The sequence below is a fragment of the Pinus tabuliformis genome, chromosome 5_2 (genome assembly GCF_031772625.1).
Source record: "Pinus tabuliformis cultivar Carrire ecotype Pingquan chromosome 5_2, CPIR1, whole genome shotgun sequence".
NCBI lineage: Eukaryota > Viridiplantae > Streptophyta > Pinopsida > Pinales > Pinaceae > Pinus > Pinus tabuliformis.
The window spans coordinates 20,252,828-20,262,942 of NC_142306.1; the positions used below are offsets into that span (position 1 = coordinate 20,252,828).

Genomic DNA, 10,115 nt, shown 5'->3' on the forward strand with positions numbered 1-10,115 from the left:
AACGATTTTACATGGCAAACGACCTGCCTGAACGAGTTTACATGGCAAACGACTCGCCCGAACGAGTTTACATGGTCACCCTCAAACGACCCGCCTGAACGAGTTTACACAGCTGCCCTCAAAAGACCCACCCGAACAAGTTTACACGGGCACCCTCAAACAACCCATCCAAACGAGTTTACATGGCCGCCTTCAAATGACTCGCCCGAAACGAGTTTACACGGGCACCCTCAAACCACCAGCCTGAACAAGTTTACATGGCCTCCATCAAATGACCCGCCCGAATGAGTTTACATGGAAAACGACCTTCCCAAATGAGTTTACACGAGAACCCTCAAAGAACTCGCCCGAACGAATTTACATGGCAAATGACTCGCCTGAATGAGTTTACATGGAAAATGACCCTCAAACAACTCGCCCAAATGACTTTACATGGAAAATAATCCTCCTGAACCCGTTTACATGGGTGCCCTCAAACAACCCACCCGAACGATTTTACATGACAAATGACTCGCCCAAATGAGTTTACACGGGCGCCCTCAATCGACCTGCTCGAATGAGTTTACAAGGCAAATGACCCGCCCGAACGAGTTTACATGAGTAAACGAGCCGCCTGAACGAGTTTACACGGGTAAACGACTTTCCTGAACAAGTTTACATGACAAACAACCCACACGAATGAGTTTACATGGGCTCCAACACATGACCGAAATGAAGGCACAAGGGAGAGTCGGGCAAACGGGCTGCATGAACATGCATGAGGCCCACCCCCGGTCACAACTTAGCATTTTTTATATGGCAACGTGTGCCCTGGGTGCCCTCACACAACAAGACACGACTTGACCTGACCCGACCTGCCATAATGCATTTGCACGGGCACCCACACATGACACGTCCTGACCCACCCGAACGAACGTGTAGAAGACACACGGGCGGTCACGACTTAGCGTTTTTGGCATGGCCACGTGTTCCCAGGCACCTACACATGGCACAACATGACCCGACCGACCCTGGGTGAGATGACCCAACCCACTTGAACACATTTGCACAGGCACCCACACATGACACGACATGACCCAACCCAAACAAAATTTGGGGTTTCCATGGGTGCACAACCCGAATGAAATTTGGGGTTTCCATGGGTGCATGACCCAAACGAAATTTTGTTCGGTCGCGACTTGGAAACCCCAAATTTTTGGCACGACATGAAAACCCCAAATTTTTTGTGCCAGGCAGAAGGCCCAAATTTTAGGTGCTGGGTGGAAACCCCAAATTTTGGGTGTGACATGGAAATCCCAAATTTTGGGTGCGACATGGAAACCCCAATTTTTTTGCATCAAGAGGAAGCCCCAATTTTTTGCACTGGGTGGAAACCCCAAATTTTGTGTGTGACATGGAAACCCAAAAAAATTTTGCGCCAGGTGGAAGGCCCAAATTTTAGGCGCCGGGTAGAAACCCCAAATTTTGGGTGCTGGGGCGGGGTATGGAAACCCCAATTTTTCCCATGCTTGGGTGCCTTTTTCGTCACAACGTGGAAACCCAAAATTTTGGGCGCTGGGGCGCAACATGGAAACCCAAAAATTTTGGACACCAGAGCGTGACATGGAGATCCCAATTTTCTTGGGCTTTGATGCCCTTTCCATCGCTGTGTGGAAACCCCAAATTTCCTGCACCCAAGCAATAAAAAAATTTCATCTGGAGGAAGAGGCAAAGGTGCTAGAGTGGGAGGGTTTTTTGGATTTGTTTGTGACAAGAGAAAAGCTTTGAATTGAGGTGACCAAGGGATAAATCTCATTGGATCATGGTAGCAAGGCCACTCTGCCACTTACAATACCCTTTCACGTATTTACGTCATCTACAAGGGATTCTTCTCAATGACCGTTTGGAATTGAACTTCAAAGCCACCCCGATCGAGACACTTCACGGTCGCAGTTTGGAAATGACACGGACCCCTGGGGGTGACAAAGCGACGCCCCTACTGTGGGTCGAGATATAGTCTAAGAGTGACATGCACCGCTTCTAGTGTGGATTCTGACTTAGATGCATTCAGTCATAATCCAACACATGGTAGCTTCATGCCATTGGATTTTCAACCAAGCGCGATGACCAATTGTGTGAATCAATGGTTCCTCTCATACTAAGTTGAATCACTATTGCAGTGCGGTTCATTAGTACGGTAAAACTAACCTGTTTCATGACTGTCTAAATCCAGCTCACGTTCCCTATTGGTGGATGAACAATCCAACACTTGGTGAATTCTGCTTCACAATGATAGGAAGAGCCGACATCGAAGGACCAAAAAGCAATGTTGCTATGAATGCTTGGCTTCCACAAGCTAGTTTTCCCTGTGGTAACTTATCTAAAACCTCTAGCTTCAAATTTTGAAAATCTAAAGGATCGATAGGCCACACTTTCATGGTTTGTATTTATACTGAAAATTAAAATCAAATGAGCTTTTACCCTTTTGTTCCACACGAGATTTTTGTTCTCGTTGAGCTCATCTTAGGACACCTGCGTTCTCTTTTAACAAATGTGCTACCCTAGCCAAAATCCCCACCTAACAATGTCTTCCGCCCAGATCGACCTGAAGAAATGTGCCTTAAGGGTAAAAATAGGGGCAGTGCCCCATCTCCGCCCCATAGAATAAGTAAAATAATGTTAAAAGTAGTGGTATTTCACTTGCGCTGAAAACAACGCCCACTTATTCTAGAGTCAATCTCAAGAGGGTCATTTTTCCCCACTGATTCTGCCAATCCCGCTCCATTGGTTGTGGTTTCGCTACATAGTAGATAGGGATAGTGGAATCTCATTAATCCATTCATGCACATCACTAATTAGATGATGAGGCAATTCGTTACCTTAAGAGAGTCATAGTTACTCCCACTATTTACCCGTGCTTGGTTGAATTTCTTCACTTTGACATTCAAAGAACTGGGCATAAATCACATTGCGTCAGCATCCGTAGGGACCATCACAATGCTTTGTTTTAATTAAACAATCAGATTCCCCTTGTCCTCACCAGTTCTAAGTCGACTGTTCGACGCCTAGGGAAAATCCCCTAGCAGGGGGAATTCTACACCTGTAGCCCAATCGACACTCGACTACCCACCCTTGCAGTGAGAGAAACTTTGGCAGACTGCTGATAACCCACGAGTTGAGGGTACAGACCCCTAGGCCTAGCCCTCAGAGCCATCCTTTTCCCAAAGTTATGGATCCATTTTGTCGACTTCCCTTACCTACATTGTTCTATTAACCAAAGGCTATTCACCCTGGAGACCTAATGCGGTTATGAGTACGACCGGGCATGAACGGTACTCAGTCCACCAGATTTTCAAGGGCTACCAAGGGCACACCAAACACCGCAAGACCTGTGGTGCTCTTCCAGCTACTAGACCCTATCTCTGGGTGAACCATTTCCAGGGTGGGAAAGCTATTCAAAAGAAAAAATAACTCTTCCCAGGGCCCCTGACGATGTCTTCGTATTTCCTAATGTTGCCGCCCGCTGCCATGTCACAGTTCAAGAATATTAACCCGATTCCCTTTCGATGCTCACGTAGAGTACACCCTTGATACAAGGCTTCCCCATCTCTTAGGATCGACTAACCCATGTCTAGGTGCTGTTCACAGGGAACCTTTCCCCACTTCAATCTTCAAAGTTCTCATTTGAGTATTTGCTACTACCACCAAGATCTGCACTGGGGACTGATCCACCCAAGCTTACGCATAAGGTTTCTCAACAACCCCCGCATCCTCCTACTCATCCGAGCTAGGCAATTGCTCCAACGGTTGAGTATAGTTTGCATGCTTTAGTGCCATCCATTTTCGGGGCTAGTTGATTTAGTAGGTGAGTTTTTACACACTCCTTAGCGTATTTTGACTTCCATGACCACCATCCTGCTGTCTTAATCAGCCAACACCCTTTGTGGGATCTAGTTTAGCACGTAATTCAACACTATAACTCAACTTTTGGTTCATCCCACATCACCAGTTCTACTTACCAAAAATGGCCCACTTGGAGCTTTCGATTCCACGGTGTAGCTCAATGGAGTAGCCACACCCTCTTACCTATTTAAAGTTTGAGAATAGGTCGAGGGTGTTACACCCCTGATGCCTCTAATCATTTTCTTTACCCAATAAAGCTTATGTGTGAGCTCCAGCTATCCTGAGGGAAACTTCAGAGGAAACCAGCTACTAGATAGTTCGATTAGTCTTTCGCCATTATACCCAAGTCACACGAATGATTTGCAAATCAGTATTGCTACAAGCCTCCACTAGAGTTTCCTCTGGCTTTGCCCTGCTCAAGAATAGTTCACCATCTTTTGAGTCCCAACCGGTGTGCTCACACTCGAACCCTTCACATAAGCTCAAGGTCAGTCGACGATGCACCCCCCCAAAGAGGGAATCTCACCCGTCAGCATCCTTCCGCCTCGAAGGTTTTCAAACCTGCCGACTTGCACACATGTTAGACTCCTTGGTCTATGTCTCAAGACGTGTTGAATGGAAAGCCCACCAACCAACACCACGAGCGTGCAGGTGAACACGGCCTGCCACAAGGGCACATGCTTTTTTCCTCAAGCACCGTGATGGTAAACCAACAGGTAGTAATCCACTCGCGCTTGTGACGATGTAGTAGCCTGTGCTGGTTTGCACCTCTAGTCGAGCGACGGACCAGCCTGAGTCATTCCACATATGACCAAGACGCATCGACAGCCTCCATCCTCTTCCCTCTTAGTAACAGGATGCAGCCTCAGCGCAAATGATGAATCGGTAGTAGTACATCAACCAACCTATAGATCCATGATTGGTAGTCTGCTCTATCTAATAGGTACTCGACCAGACATTATGCATGCAGTGGGAATAGTTGGAAGGTTTCAGGAAAATCCAAAGGAAACTCATCTTCAGGAAGTTAAGAGAATTTTCAAGTATTTTCAAGGAACCCAAAACTATGGCTTATGGTATCCTAGAGATACAGATCTCACACTTCATGCATATACAGATGCAGATTCGGTAGGAAACGTGGATGATAGAAAAAGCACTAGTGGTGGTGCATTCTTTATGGGTTCCAGATTAGTATCTTGGTTCAGCAAGAAACAAATTTCAATTGCACTATCGACATCTGAAGCAGAATATGTGGCTGCTGCATCTTGCTGCACAAAACTCCTTTGGATGATGCAAACATTGCAAGATCTTCAAATCACTTGTACTCCACCTATCTCCATTTTCTGTGATAATACAAGTGCAATCAGTATTTCAATGAATCCTATCATGCATTCAAAGACTAAGCACACACTGATCAAGTATCATTTTCTCCGGGAACAAGTGCTTGAACATAAGTTCAAATTGGAATATGTTCCCTCTAAGGAACAAGTTGCTAATATACTCACCAAACCACTACCCAGGGAGACATTTGAATACCTCAGATAGAAGCTGGGGGTAGTTGATGTATCATCTTGCTGTTGAATTTTGTCTGTTTCAGAGATTGATGGTTGTACGCGAGTTTCATGTGGGGAATCTGCATACATACGCTGGTTTCTGTGTGTACAGTCGCATATATGTTGGTTTGAAGAAAAGCAGTGGGGCCAACCTCAAGATGAAAAGAGTCTGATATGGCTCTGACAAAGACCATCTGGCACTGGTTCAAGGGGAGCATATATTCTTCTAATAATGTATTGTTGGCATTATCTTAGAAGATCTTGGTTCAATTTCACAGTTGTTTTGATTTTAGGTGGAATAGGTGTAGAAGGAGAACATGGGTGCTGGTCTGAATAATGATTGAACAGATGCTGTTGATGTTAGGTGTTGAAAACTATCAGAGTCTTTCTATAGATATTTTGTCTCTATGTCTTATATTTCTTTTATCAAGGTCATGTAACAGCCTATCTTGGTTTTAACACTATGCCTGGGATGGATGATGTAATGTTCTTATGTATCCCCACTTGGTTGGGTGGATGAGTCAATATTGGTATATTCTCACTTGGTTGGGAGATGGATGTATGTAGGAGTATTCGATGATAGGAAGGTCATTTAGGATGTATAAAGTCATATTTCTTTTGTAGAACATCTTCTTGCAGACCTTGCCTACAAGAAAGGGGGAGCTTGGACAGCACAACACAGCAGAGAATTCAACATGTATTCATGGGGAGCATAATTCTTTTCCCTTGATGTCAAAGGGGGAGAATGATTTTGAGTGACTTGGGGTTGCCATCAAGTCCAAAGGGGGAGATTTTTGGCATTATGGCACAGGTTTGGAACTATGGCACAGGTGTTGTCCTTGATGGCAACTCACTCAAAATGGAAAATCACAGTTCAGGCTCTCAAATTGAAGGAAAATGAGGTATACACAGGTTACTCGTAACAAGTCCCGTATACACGCGGGTGTACCGATCAGAAGGCGCATATATGTATGCATGCACTTTCATGCAAAGAAAAGTGCGTACATGTGGGAAAATGTATGGTTGGTCCATGGTATTTAGTCTGACATAATTGAACCTATGGTTTTGGTCCTTGGTATTGCATTCCAAGTGTTGAACCCAAGTACTGGGTCCCTAGTATTGGATCTCTATGGTTTTGGACCATGGTTTGAGTAAGGCCTAAGACTATAAAAACGGAAGGAAATCATTTGGCAAGTGTATCGACTTATGCATTGAATATCTTAAGAGGAACAAGATCTGGAATACTAGTGATTGGTTGGTGAGATATAGCTGGATTTGAATCAAGGAGGAGCCAGAGCATTACAAGATGGTTAAGCTCTATTGAAGGGTCAAGATCTCAAGGCCTGAATAAGTAGTATCTTTGTGTGATTTTGATCTATTATATTTGGCGCATGATTAGATCTATAAATCTGATAATCTGGGTATAACTGATGTCTGATTAAGTAAAAGAATAAATTATCTTTTATAGATCTATACGCAGGTTTGGCATGTCAGAGGCGTGTATACACGCAGGTTAAGCAAGTGAATACTGCGTATACGCTGGTTGAATTTGTCATATCTACATATGTACGCAAGTTTATATTGGTGAAGTAGCGTACATCTCTTGAAATATGTTTTAGCTGCTTCTGTTTATAGTTGCAGTGCTCTGGGTTCAGAATTGGTGTTGCTTTCTGGTTACAGCATTCTGAGAAGTTATTGGTTGATTCAGTATTTGTACAAAGGAAATTGGTTGTTGCAGATCTACTTGATGTTTGATTGATATTCATGGATCCAGTCTGAAAATTTATGAAATGTGGTCCCTGGAAGAAAAGAGAAGGTTGTAGCCTTCTGTAAGTCAGCACCTACATACTAGTACCTCAGCTAGTACAAGAGCTAAGGGGGGTGTAGCTCCCTTCCAGGAGAACCTGGAGAACAAGAGAAGATTGTAGCCTTCTGTACGTTGAAGCCCGCGTGCTGGTATAAGACTGCTCCAGTACAGAATCATTGTAAAAAGAAATTTCTAATTATAAGAAGATAGAGACATATTGCAGCAGGTGGTTTTCACCCACATTGGGTTTCCACCTTATATCTTGTGTTCTTTTGTGTGACTTTCTGCTCTACTTTTCTATTACTGGTTACTGTTATATGGTTCTGACACACATATTAATGATCAAAATCTGAAGAATAAATTAAATATAAGTATGCAAGTTATATGAAAGTTTCATTAGCCAGAGTTACTTATACACAACCTTTTCATTAACATAAGTAGCATATACAAATCTTTGTATAAATTGAAAAATAATTTGACTTAATAATACTAATTCACCCCCCCCGCCTCAGTATTATTTTCAACAATTGGTATCAGAGCAGGTCCTTTAGGAGAAGCTTGATCGCTTGAAGGAAGATCTATCGTCATGAGCAACTAAGAAAAGGAGGCATCAATCAAGCCACCAATTTTTGATGGGAGCAACTTTGTCTATTGGAAGGTAAGAATCACTGCCTATCTTCAATCTCTTGGTACAGAAGTTTGGGACATTGTGGAAACAGGATACATATTTCCTTCAGTAACTCCTACAGATATGGCTAGTAAGAAGCAGTATGAAACAAATGCAAAGGTTGTCAATAATCTATTAGGGAGTCTATCTCAATTAGAATTCGTCAAGGTTATGCAGCTCAAAACTTAAAAATAAATATGGGACAAGATCGTTCTGAGCTATGAAGGAGATGATCAGGTAAAACAGGAAAAAATTCAAACTCTCAAAATTCAGTATGAAAATCTCAGAATGTACAATGATGAAAGGGTGGCTAACTATTTCCTTAGTATATATGAGATTGTTAATTGTATGAAAAAATTGGGTGAAGAAATAAAAGAAGTTGTTTTGGTTGAAAAGCTTCTAAGATCTTTGTCTTCTAAGTTTTATTCAAAAGTTTCTGCCATAGAATAAAAGTAGAATCTACAGAGCCTTAACATGTCATAGCTGCACGGAATCCTAACTGATTACGAAATGAGAAAAGGGGGACCATCAGATAGGAGAGAAGCTACATTCAAAGCCTCAGTAAACGGAGAATACAATGAGTCAGAACATATGTCAGAAGAAGAGGAAGAATCAAATTTTGTCAAGAACCTTGAACGGGGAACTAGAAGATTCAGAGGTAAGCTGCCTTTCAAATGCTTTGCTTGTGGGAGAGTCGATCATTATGCTGCCAAGTGTCCTCATAAAGATAAACTTGACAAAGGTAAGGAACCAGTTAGATGGAACAAAAAACAGAATGTAAGTAAGAAGAGCTATTATACATATGAAGACAGTGATGGATATTCAATTAGTGATGAAGATGAACAACGTAATGATTATAGACTTTTGATGGCTTTTGAAGATGATGATTTTTTGGATGCTATAGATGAAGAAGGTCTCTATGAAGAAATTTCTAAACTCAAAATTCGTTTAGAAGAAAAGATTATGATTATAGATACTCTGACATTCCAACTTGCTGAAAGAGAAAAACACAATGAAAAGTTAGAATGTGAAATTGTGGGACTTAAAAAAGATATTAAGAAAACAAAAGCTCTTAATCTTAAATTTGCTAAAGGATCTAAAACTTTAGATGAGATTATCAAAGTGCAGTGTTCTCCTCTAATCAAGACAGGTCTTGGATATACTGAAGAAGCATCTCAAGCACAAAAGCAAGCACAGAAGCCATCCACCTCCAAAAGTTATCTTGATCCAGCAAGGAGAAGTGAACAGGTTGACAATCCATACCGAATGCATAACGTAGATCACCCAATAAATCAGGGAAAATTTACCTCAAGAATGAACAAAGACTACTAGGTAAATCAGGGGCAATCTACTTCAAGGATGAACAGAAGTTACAACCAACCACAGGTAAATCATTCTCAATTTTCCTCAAGAATGGATTTCAATAGAAACTACAATCATTTGGTTGGTAGATTTGATAATTGTAGGAGTTTCTTCAATGGCCAATGTTTCTCTTGTCATAACTTTGGTCACAAAGCAGCTTAATGTGTTTCCTACAAGACAATCATGATTTGAGAAGCTAAAAAACAAAGGAGTATGACTGGGATCATGAAAAGGACTTACAATAACTTTTCTTCTCTTGAAAATGAAACAGAATGTTTGATTTGTAACAACTTTGGTCATGAAGATTCTGAATATAGGAGTAGGTTTCGACAAACAACTCAGAAGGAGCAAGCTTCATTAAGTCCCAAAACATGGAGAAAGAAAGAACCACTACCAGAAAGATGTGGGATAGCCTTATATGTGGAAGGACAAGAAAATCAGTGGTACATCAACAGTGGATGCTCAAAACATATGACAGGTGATAAAGATAAACTTCAGTCATATAGTGCCTTAGAAAAGGAAAAGAAGGTCTCATTTGGAAGTGACACCCCTGCACTCATAAAAGGTAAAGGTTCTATTCTTTTGAAAGAAAAGGTCAAGGCTGGAAATGTTATGTATGTTGATGGCTTAAAGCATAATTTATTAAGTGTCAATCAAATGTGTGATCAAGGAAATGAAGCAATATTTCGATCAAATGGATTCATTGTTCGTGAGCTTGACACAGGAGAAACAATGATCAAAGGCATAAGAACTCCAAATAATTATATATACTCAAGGGAGGACAACAACAATGCTATCTAAGAAAGAATGATGAACACTGGCTATGGCATAGAATATTGGGGCATCT

General features: G+C 41.9%; 2 pseudogenes; both read right to left on the reverse strand.

Moving 5' to 3' along the window:
* Nucleotides 1-1,765: 1,765 nt before the first annotated feature.
* LOC149157344 (25S ribosomal RNA) lies at nt 1,766-3,251 on the reverse strand (annotated as a pseudogene).
* LOC149157345 (25S ribosomal RNA) lies at nt 3,252-4,476 on the reverse strand (annotated as a pseudogene).
* Between the last annotated feature and the right edge of the window lie 5,639 nt (nt 4,477-10,115).